General features: G+C 30.8%; 1 protein-coding gene across 2 annotated transcripts in view; it reads right to left on the minus strand.

Moving 5' to 3' along the window:
• Nucleotides 1-10,088, minus strand: part of LOC145971001 (cytochrome P450 4C1-like) — a 59,616-nt gene extending 49,528 nt beyond the window's left edge. The window contains exons 1-2 of one of the 2 annotated variants that reach the window (XM_083098160.1): nucleotides 10,058-10,088; nucleotides 1-61 (exon numbers count right to left, since the gene is read on the minus strand). The exon at nucleotides 1-61 is cut by the window's left edge and continues 29 nt beyond it. The gene's annotated coding sequence lies outside the window, so the exon portion shown is untranslated. Of the gene's footprint in view, nucleotides 62-291; nucleotides 693-10,057 lie in introns of those variants that run through there. The other variant, XM_083098161.1, reaches the window with a different exon arrangement.
• Nucleotides 10,089-12,555: the final 2,467 nt, after the last annotated feature.

Here is a 12,555-nt window from a genome sequence, read left to right on the forward strand (position 1 = left end):
ACACTTGAATTGTCGCGACTCACGGTTATAGAAGTCGGACGCAATATATACGTGCAATATACTGAAATATTCAAAATGTTCATTAAAATGTTCACTAAAACTGGAACTAGACGAGGAAGGAAAATTCTTTTTGATTAGAGGGTAATAGATGATAATTTATTATCAGTGCTACAAATATATTTTCTTGATTTGATATAAGACTCGGATTATTTCTATAACCTCTTCCTTTATTCTTTTAAGTAATAAGTTAAATTAATTAGTGAAATTAATTAGCGACTAGCCCGCACTTACAATTGTTCAATATTTGTTAACGACTGTCCGCTGCGCTCTCGCGATGGGCGGTTTTTAACTCCTCGTTTTTGCTAAAATTTGGGAGGGGATCGCCTAGTGACGTTATCATATAAGATCATGGTGAACTTTTCGTGACGGTCAAATCTTGGTGCAAGCGAAAGCGTTTCAAAATCGAAACCCTTTGCATTTTCGTGTTTCTGGCGAACTCACACGTAGTTCGCTGAGGTGACGATTTTACGCGGTTCGCAAACATTCCATTGCATTTTTTTGTTTAAATAAAATCTATATTAATATTAAACTAGAGTTATAGTCCTTCAGACTATAACAAAGAAAAATACATAAATACAATTTATGAAATAATGGAGATGCTTTTTTCAGATTAGAAAGTAAATAGAGATACACTAAATAGAGATACTACTTATCGAAAAGTATGGGTATTTGTTGTTACCATCACACTTGCTACGACTCGCGATTACAGAAAAGAGAGACACGCAATATATATGTGATACACTTAAATTATTCAAAACGTTTCACAAAAACGAACTAAACGAACAAGTAAAATTCTTTTTGATGACATCAAAGGGTAATAGACGATAATTTATTATTAGTGATACAAATACAAATAGATGCACTTATGCAGCTACAAAGGCGCGACATTAGACTTCCGGGAAAGCCACTTTTGTGACTCTTGAGTTGATAAATTAGTGGTATTTCATAAATATTAAATTAATACCATAGAAGTAAAAAATTAGAAAACCAACGAAAAAGACTCTAAAGTAAAAAAGGAGCTTTCTACATCCACATAATTAGTTCTCGATAATGTTAAAAGAAAGTTCTCTGCATAAGTCTATACGTTTATATTTATTCATGTTATCATTACTGCTCTTAGGCTTGAAATTTCATAAATCTATGTTCAGAATTAGAATCAGCGACATCAAAAACACTATGTATTTTTGAGAAAATAAAAAATTTTTTTATATTTGACCGTCCGTTGTCTGCCAGGAAAGCTACTTTTGCGGCTTTAAACAAATCTCAAAATTCTTCGCAATGCACTGCAAATTTCAATGTGTTAATGTAACTTATTTCATTTGTGTAATTTCCAGAAAACACGTTTATCCATGTTATTTAAATACATATAAATGTGTAATGTATTAATTTTATACGAATCTTACGTGTTATAATGAGAATATGTACTCTCTAAAAGTGAATCAGTGAAAATATCACTAATTTAAACAGTAAAATAAGATTTCACTGAGAATCAGTGAGTATTTTACTGATTTTCAGTGGAAACGCTTATTTTTTTGTTATTTTATCTTATATCTCACTGATTATGGTCAGTTAAAATAAAATTCACTGTAAAACCAGTAAATTTCACTGTAAAACCAGTAATCGCTAGTTCGTTCGTTTACCGCTACGATCGCTATCTCTCTCGTATTTAGTTTTAGTTATAAGAATTATATAAAGTTTGCAAAGAGCGACAGATAAAATTAAAAATATTACTTCGATTTAATTTCAGATGTTAAATCGATCTTATGAGTCGGACAAATAAATGTCTGGCGACTTAATGAAAATTATTCGTTCGTTATCTATTTAAGATAGCAAGTTCAATATGCATGTAATATAAATAAAATAAAATTTTTGATATAATAAATATTTAGTAAATATATATAAATAAAATTTTTAATTTTATATGAAATAGATAGAGAGATGAATTGTAGTTTAATATTACTGACAATAACGAAAGAAATATTACTGATTTACCATAAAATATCTAGTAAAATATTCATTTTTCGATTATCTAACCTTAATACTTTTACGTACAAAATAATGAGAGGAATCAACTGGTGTAAAGAAAACACATAGTTGTTTTGAAGAAAAAATATGTAATTTGCAATTAACAATTACATATTTTTTCTTCGAGACAATTATGTTTTTTCTTTACACCAATTGATTCCTCTCATTATTTTGTACGTAAAAGTGTCAAGGTAAGATAATCGAAAAATGAATATTTTACTAGATATTTTACGGTTTATGTAAAATTAAGAAATTATTTCAAGCCTCATAACTCAAAAAGTACTTAACGAAATGGTACTTAATTATAGTGTTTTGGAAAGCTCTCGAGATAAGCTACAAGAATATGCAAAAATATATAGGGTGTTCCATTTAAGAAATTCAAGGTGACCTTCATGTGACCTTCAAATGACTCTTCAAGGTCAAACCAATGGTACCATCTTATGTCCCACTTCGAACCAAACAACTTTTGTTTAAAACATTTTACGATTTAACGCAGTGTTTCTGAGATATTTGACTGGGTCCTTTAAAATGGGACACTGTATATATATATACAGGGGTGTCAGGGAAATTTTTACCCACGCGAAGTAAGGAGGTAGATTGGCTCAAATTAAGAAGGAAGGACTTGTACTGTTTTGTGATATTCGCAATAATTAACGAAAAATTAAATAAAGAATATCGGCCAATCTGCGTGAGTAGAAGCGCGCGGCGACGAGAGTCGTCCCACTGTAATCTTATACTAGGCGCGCGGCGAAGCGATGGGCGGATCGCTCTCCGAGACATGATGGTGGCGTGCGATATATCGCAATACCGCGCCGAAAAATGACCCGTCCTTTTAGTGGCGAGAAAATGATGCGCTATCATTTCCACACCACCTTGCGGTAGATAGCATGGTGCGCTTTTTTTATAGTGGTTTCCCCCATAGGCCTATTCCACTCTCAATTTAAATATTTGTGAAAATTGTTCAAAATGCCGTTACTGTACGCTGAATGTATCGTAAATGTAAAAAATTGATGATGACAGTACCTTCACAAAAATTGAACCGTGGTTGAAAATCCCTCGATAAAATGTGTTACACACGTTGGTAATGATACGGACGTAATCCATTACACGTAAAGCGTGATGTACTGCGTATCGCGAAAAACCAAATTCCCCACACGGAACAAAAACCTCTAATGGATGTTCACTAGACGTCTACCATGGAGATTCGAAACCTCCATTAGATGTCCATGAAACGTCCCGTAAACATCTACTAGACATCCACAGTTCCGCATTTCATACCTCCATTCGACATCCATTAGACGTATTCATAGATGTCATATGTACGTTATATGGAGTAATTATAGATATTGAATGAAGCGTTCATGGATGTCATATGTACGTTATATAGAATAATTATAGATATTTTGTGGAGCTCTTATGGATGTCAGATATACGTTATATGGAGTAATTATAGATATTTTGTCGAGCTTTCATGGATATCATATGTACGTTATATGGAGTAACAAATAGATAATGAACGGATCATTTTCGTTTATTGGCTGGACATTTACTTGTCCGACTTATAAAATCGATTTAATATCTGAAATTCCTCTATTGAAACTGTATCAGAAATTAGATCGAAGTAATACTTTTAATTTTATCTGTCGCCTTTTGCAAGCTTTATATAATTCTCATGACTAAAACTTAAGTACGAGAAAAATAGCGCACCATAGGGATAAACGAACGAACTAGCGCGATTACTGATTTTACAGTGAAATTTTACTTCCACTGACTATAATTATTAGTGAGATATAAGATAAAGTAACAAAAAATAATATTTACCAATACTAGGAAAAATAATTAATAAAAATGATTTATGTTAAGAGAAATGTGTACACATCTATCATACATCCATAACCGACGTCTAATGAACATCCATGATGAATTTACAAATGACATCTACCGTGGAGATAATATGGATTTCTATTAGAGATCCATTGAACATCCACCGTGGAGATAGAGGTCACATGGAGATATGGAGGTTATATGGACCTCCAATGGATGTCATGTTCCGTGTGGGACACACACACACACACACACACACATATATATATATATATATATATATATATATATATATATATAATTATAAATTACATAATTATATTCCACAAAATAATAAATGTCTGTTCTCTTTATTAAGATTAATATATAATATGTCAAAATATATTATGTTTAAACAGATTAATGAAAAAAATTTTACAATATTTTTACCTTTTGATGAATATTACAAAATTTTTCACAATCCACTTGATTGTTGTTAAGTGTCACACACACAAGTCTGTGTTTTTATTATATAATAAATGTACTTGGCGTCGAGACGCTACCGCGTCGCTTGGTAATAACCTTTAATATGTCACTTCTCTTCCTTGTTCCGCACTATAGTTTTATTTATTTACTTATTTATTTATTATTATTATTTTTATTTTTATCATTTTTATTTATTTATTATTAATCTGTGTTTAATAACCTGACTGCTTAACGTGTCACTTCTCTTCCTTGTTACACTATTCCGCACTATACTTTAATAAATTTATCTTTCATACGTCCGTACACACATACATATACATATCACACGTATGTACGCACATGCACACATATGATTTTGTCTCTTAAAGCATTGTACATATCGAAGCAATCGTATACGCAGCGGTATGAACGCCGCTTGAGGGACAAACTCGCTTTGCGTGTGTGCATGCGAGCATATGTACGTGAGTCTGAACCTGGAAAAGGAAGAGAAAGAACGAAAAATGTCACAATTCTGATATTCGATCGTCATTTCTCAGGATTGACTGCACCGATTTTATTCAAACAGGTCGCAATCGAAAGCTTGTATTCATATTATATCATAAAAGTATCGTTAGATTTTTGATTACGGCTTTAGTTTATTAAATATCTTAACCGAAAGTTTACTTGACGCGAAATTCCGGATAAGGTACTTGGTAGCACCGCGTCGAGAACAGTGACTCTCAACTCAATGCTTGGACCTGTTTTTTATGTACTTGGCGTCGCGACGCTACCGCGTCGCTTGATTATCGGCAAGTTAATTACAATTTTCTTCTAAAATGACATATATGTCATATGTTATATCGTAATATATGTTAATGTAATATATGTTATATCGTAGTTATATCTCATATAGCGAAGGACTAATTTAATTTAATTAAATTAATAATAAAGTAAATGATAAAAGTAAATGTGACTTGTAAAACTGGAGATGTAATTTATTTAGAATTAAATTCTTGCTTTATGTCTCAAATAGGCAGTACATGAATAATTTTCCATTTATCATATTGATTCCAATCAGTTTAATATTCTGAATCTCATCTGCTTGTATCAGATATCAGAAATTAAAGTGATAGAAATTAAAATGATAATTACTATATTTTTAGTCTTTTCTTCATATTCGCGACTTTATATATATTTCTGACAGAAATTAGATTACGAGAAAGTACAGCTCACGTAGCGGTAAGTGAAGGAATTATCGAATCATGCAAACTCTGTTCCGTTTCTGCCGTTAATCTGCTATCAGAGATTGTGTGCGCAGATTCTGCTCGATTTTTGTCATCAATTTGCTATCAAATTGCGCCTCACAGATCCTGTTAAATTTCTGCCATCAATCTGCCGTCAGTTATATCAGCAGGCTCTACTTGATATCTGCCGAGAATTTGATATCAAATTTCATTGCGCAGATCCTGCTCGGTTTCTGCAACCAATCTGATATCAAACTGTGTTGCGCAGATCTTGCTCGATTTCTGCCACCAATGTGCCGTCAGTTACATCAGCAGGCTCTACCCGATTTCTGCCGACAATTTGATATCAAATTTCATCCCAGACAGCACAGGACATCCTATGGATATTCATTTTATATCCATTTTACGTCCACACGTCCATGGACATGAAATGAACATCCATCGTACATTCGATTTGAGACATTCGTTAATGGCCAATATTTGGACGTCCATAAGATGTCCGATCTTGGACATCAAAGTTTCGCGCAAGCACGCAAGGATGTGTTAGTTCGTTCGTTTACCGCTACGCGACGTGCGATGCGCTATCTTTCTCGTATTTAAGTTTTAGTTATGAGAATTATATAAAGTTTGCAAAAGGTAACAAATAAGATTAAAAATATACTGTTCAATTTAATTTCTGATCTAAATCACGAGTTTCAGATATTAAATTGATTTTATAAGTTGGACAAGTAAATGTCCGGCGAATAATTTAATATAAAATAATGAAACAAATTTAATATAAAATAATGAAAAATTTAATATAATAAATTTAAATTTTTTCATTAAAATATTTTGTAAAAATTATTTATACCTATTTTTAAAATATTTTTTTAATGTTCAAAACAAGTCCAATTTTAGTCCGTTTGGTCTTTAAAATGGACATTTTTGGGATGTCCAAAATAGTAACACTGGCTATCCATAAAACATCCTAAAGATATTTTAGGCTCTAATCTGGATATTTTAAATACGTATGAAACGTCCAATTTGTTTATTTTTAATACGTTTTTAAGATGTCATTGTGCTGTCTGGGATTGCGCAGATCCTGCTTTGTTTTTGTTATCAATCTGCTGTCAAAATTGCGCCGCACAGATCCTGCTCGGTTTCTGCCATCAATGTGCCGTCAATTATATCAACAAGTTCTGCTCGGTTTCTATTGACGATCTGTTGTCCAGTTATGTGAACAGATTTTGTTGTATGTCTGCTGACATGCTGGCAACATGATCGAATATACCAATTCCTCTATGCAAACTGTAGTCTCTCTGCCTTTAAAATTTGTAATGGGTGTTTGACAAAAATCTGTTCTAACAGATTTGGCTATCTGGGGATGTGATTCAATTGATTCTTCGACGTACTCAGTAGAATCAATGCTAATGCTTTTTCGTCTCTTGATGTCCACACATCACTATTTTCGGTTGTACGAATTTCGACTCCACTCGTATATTTCCACAGTTCCTTGCATACGAGTATACTTTTTATTTGAATCTTCTATGATTCGTAATTAGTGTCGTTCAGCTTCTCGATATTTTGCGTTCCGATAGTAACCGACATGACGTGCTTCTTCAGAGCGTTACTTCTCAGAAAGGCAATAAGAATTAGACTATACTCACGCACACACTTTTCTTCTCTTTATACCCTGCGTGCCCTGGATCCATAACCTGTCTGAGTTTAGGTTGAAATAGCACACATCTAACTATATAACTATACCCAATAAGCAATTTGCGCGCAAATTGCCAGCAAATTGACGACAAATTTGATCAAAACTTGGCAGCAAATTGGCATCAACTATGTCCGCAATACGCTCGTGTTTTGCTGGCAAATCTTGCTAACAAAACCTGAGTGCAAATTGGTAGCAAAACCCGAACAAAGCTTGTTGACAAGATTCGACGACAAATTGGCGACAAATTGTGAGCAAATCTTGCCGACATAACCTGACAGCAAATTGATGGCAAATCACGAGCAAAGCTTGCTAATGCTTGACGTCAAATTGTCGCCAAATTGTGAGCAAACCTTGACATTCCGAAGCCATTTTATGGATATTTAATTTTTAGTTTCTAATTTTTTCTCTTTAAATAATTGAAATTATTTATACGTAGAAAAAACTTTATTTTATTTTATAAATATAATATTGTATCATATACAAGTTTTTTATATTCAAATACACATATCCCTAACAGCACATGTAGATACTGAGAACTTGTATGTATTTTATGTATATATATTCATATACAGGGTGTTTCAGATCACCCGTCCACCGCTTTTCTTTCAAAAACTAAGCATTTTTGAGAAAAACGTTTTAGACAAAAATTGTATGGTTTTGAGGGAAATATAAGATGGTGTCATTGGTTACACCCTCAATAGTCGTTTGAAGGTCACGTAAAGGTCACTTTTAATTTCTTAAATGGGACTCCCTACTTTTCATTGCATATTCTTGTAGCTTATCTCAAGAGCTTTCCAAAACACTATAATTAAATATTTTTTCATTAAGTACTTTTCGAGCTATGAGGCTTGAAATAATTTCTTAATTTTACATAAACTATAAAATATCTAATAAAATATTCATCTTTCGATTATCTTACCTTGACACTTTTACCTACAAAATAATGAGAGGAATCAATTGGTGTAAAGAAAAAACATAATTGTCTCGAAGAAAAAATATGTAATTGTTAATTGCAAATTACATATTTTTTCTTCAAAACAACTATGTGTTTTCTTTACACTAGTTGATTCCTCTCATTATTTTGTACGTAAAAGTATTAAGGTTAGATAATCGAAAAATGAATATTTTACTAGATATTTTACGGTTTATGTAAAATTAAGAAATTATTTCAAGCCTCATAACTCAAAAAGTACTTAACGAAAAGGTACTTAATTATAGTGTTTTGGAAAGCTCTCGAGATAAGCTACAAGAATATGCAATGACAAATAGTAGGTTCCATTTAAGAAATTGAAGGTGACCTTCATGTGACCTTCAAATAACTCTTCAAGGTCAAACCAATGATACCATCTTATGGCCCCCTCGAAACCAAACAACTATTGTTTGAAACATTTTTCTCTCCCGGGCTTGGTTTTCGAGTTATTCTCCATTAAATGTTAAAATGGTCCACCCTGTATATGTATATATATATATGTACGTGTGTGTGTGTGTGTGTGTGTGTGTGCGTGTGTGTGTGTGTGTGTGTGTGTGTATTGTATAATACACAAAAATCAGTAAAAATAAGAAAATATAATATAATACATAAAAATAATTTTAAAAAGCATTGATACTAAAAATATTGATAGAAATTTAATTAATAATAATTTAAAATTTGTTACATTACTGTCAAGGTGTAATAAAAATAAAAATATATAAAAACATATTATAAAAGAACGCAAAGTAATAAGTATATATAAGTATATTATAAAATATTGTTTAAAATTATGTTATTATTATGTTAAATTATTTAAATTGTAGTTATAGAAGTAATTTTATTATATGTAAATTATAATTATATAAATAACTTTAAATTTTATTTTATTAAAAATATCTTACCAGAAACTGTGGCTAATCCTTTCCCTAATACTGGTTCAAAAAGTTTATACATTATACTTTTATCCATACTGTTATGCAAGATTACCTACAAAAGTTGTGTTATGTCAAGTACTTTTGAATGTATATCTGTTTGTGTTTAGATATTTAACATATTATATTGAGATAAAATTAACTGTAGAAAATTATTTTGATTACATCAGTGATGAGTTATTATAAAGAAATATAAAAGTATTATTTATTTGAAATAGACAACAGATTCTCTATATATAGATTTAAATTATTCATGAATATATAATGAAACAAACAAACGCTAATCTTTTTACCTGCATTTGGTCTGGTTCATATATACCAATTACTAATTTGTTGCCTAGTCAAAACTTGAATGGAGATGAGTAATATTCGGTCCATTTAATAAAAACATTCAAAAATTCTAAAAAATATTTTATGATTTATTATGTAAGATAATTTATTATCAACTTCTTGTTACTTTGAATTAATGCAATGTTGGTGATAGTTAATTTTTGAATAAATATCTCTTTATTATTACCTTCAGAATTCAGACGAAGAAAATAATGGGCACTTCCAATAAATGGAAAACTCGTTGAGCCGTTTAATATATTTATCTTTTTAATTATATGTAGGCGATGATTATTTAAAATAAAATAATATATATAGAGCAGTAAGACCCAAAAGTATTAATGAAGTAAATATCATTATCATTAAATTAATAATACAAATTTGTATTAATGTATTTTCTAGATATTTTTCTTTTATTTTGTCTTCCTCTCCTAAACATATAGATAAATACATAATTACAATTTATGAAATAATGGAGATGCTTTTTTTAGATTAGAAAGTAAATAGAGATACATTAAATAGAGATACTACTTACCTTATCGAAAAGTATGGGTATTTGTTGTTACCGTTACACTTGCTACGATTCGCGATTACAGAACAGAGAGACACGCAATATACAGGGTGACCCATTTTAACTTAGGCAGCCAAATAACTCGAAAAATAAGCAAGATAGAGAAAAATGTTTTAGACAAAAGTTGTATGGTTTCGAGGGGGCCATAAGATGGTATCATTGGTTTGACCTTGAAGAGTCATTTGAAGGTCACGTGAAGGTCACTTCAATTTTTTTAAATGGAACATCCTATATATTTTTGTACATTCTTGTAGCTCATCTCGAGAGCTTTCCAAAACACTATAATTAAGTACATTTTCGTTAAGTACTTTTTGAGTTATGAGGCTTGAAATAATTTCTTAATTTTACATAAACCGTAAAATATCTTGTAAAATATTCATTTTTCGATTACCTTACCTTAATAGTTTTATGTACAAAATAATGAGAGGAATCAATTGGTGTAAAGAAAACACATAGTTGTTTCGAAGAAAAAATATGTAATTTGCAATTAACAATTCCATATTTTTTCTTAAAAACAACTATGTGTTTTCTTTACACCAATTGATTCCTCTCATTATTTTGTACATAAAAGTATTAAGGTAAGATAATCGAAAAATGAATATTTTACAAGATATTTTACGGTTTATGTAAAATTAAGAAATTATTTCAAGCATCATAACTCAAAAAGTACTTAACGGAAAGGTACTTAATTATAGTGTTTTGGAAAGCTCTCGAAATAAGCTACAAGAATGTACAAAAATATATAGGGTATTCCATTTAAAAAAATTGAAGTGACCTTCACGTGACCTTCAAATGACTCTTCAAGGTCAAACCAATGATACCATCTTATGGCCCCCTCGAAACCATACAACTTTTGTCTAAAACATTTTTCTCTATCTTGCTTATTTTTCGAGTTATTTGGCTGCCTAAGTTAAAATGGGTCACCCTGTATATGTGCGATACACTTAAAATATTCAAAACGTTTCATAAAAACTGGAACTAAACGAACAAGAAAAATTCCTTTTGATGACATCAAAGGGTAATAGATAATAATTTATTACCAGTACTACAAAAACAAATGATACGCTTATGCAGCTACAGAGGCATAACATTAGATTTCCGGGAAAGCCACTTTTGCGACTCTTGAGTTGATAAGTTAGTGGTATTTCATAAATATTAAATTAATACAATAGAAGTCAAAAATTAGAAAACCAACGAAAAAGACCCAAAAGTAAAAAAGGAGCTTGCTACATCCACGTAATTAGTTCTCGATAATGTTAAAAGAAAGTTCTCTGCATAAGTCTATACGTTTATATTTATTCATGTTATCATTACTGCTCTTAGGCTTGAAATTTCATAAATCTATGTTCAGAATTAGAATCAGCGACATCAAAAACCTTACGTATTTTTGAGAAAATAAACATTTTTTATATTTGACCGTCCGTTGCCTGCCAGGAAAGCTACTTTTGTGGCTTTGAACAAATCTCAAAATTCTTCGCAATGTGTATGTCATTTACATGGTTAAATTTTTCGGAAAACACGTTATTTTTGATGAAAAAATGACCGCAGCCTAAAGGTTAATATAAGGTTAATATAATTTTATAATTGCGTCCAACGGAGCGCGCACACATTACTATACGCATACTACAGGGTAAGGTGTCCGAGATAATTTTTTGCACATCCGAAGTGTGTAGGTAGATTGGCTCAAATTAAGAAGGAATATTCTCTACTATTTTCTGATTTTTGCAATAATTAATTTCTTAACTTTTAGGCTGTCGGCATTTTTGAGATATAGAAATTATTTTCCAGAAATGCTAAGTCAATGTCAATTATAAGCTTGTTAATATGTTAATGACTTTATTAATAGAGGTCAATAAACATAGATCTATATACATTCCTAAGCATGCGTATAGCGGAAATGATAATGCTTATTCTACTGTCGCATTAAAGAATGTCAATTTGTATTTGCATAGTATTACGTGATATATGTACAGTATAATGCATAGATTATTGATTAATAAAAAAATGGATCTATTATTAATATTAATAATTAATATTATAATGAATTCTCAATATATATATATATATATATATATATATATATATATATATATATATAATACGTTATCATATGTGAACTTTAACATCATGTTCCTACTAATGGATAGAAACACTAATTTAATAAATTAACAACAAGTTATTTAATTACGTAATACATCTGATTTTTCGTGGTAGGAAGGTCAAGTTAATAAAGGTGTTGAAAATTTATCTACCAGTCTGCGTATTCAGAAATGAGATTTTCGATTGGATAGAGAACGAAGGATAGACGAGGATGATTCTGAATTAAATTTTCCGATACTTCCCACACAACATTATGTCATCTTAAAGATGTCTTAAAGACGTCATGAAATTTCTAAAGACGTCTTAAGAAGTTATCAGAATTACATCTTTATGACGTCTTTAAGACGTCTTATGTCCCGATT

The sequence above is a fragment of the Camponotus vicinus genome, unplaced genomic scaffold, assembly GCF_025532165.1.
Source record: "Camponotus vicinus isolate PSW18456_S1 unplaced genomic scaffold, iyCamVici1.0 SCAF_4, whole genome shotgun sequence".
NCBI classification, from domain to species: domain Eukaryota; kingdom Metazoa; phylum Arthropoda; class Insecta; order Hymenoptera; family Formicidae; genus Camponotus; species Camponotus vicinus.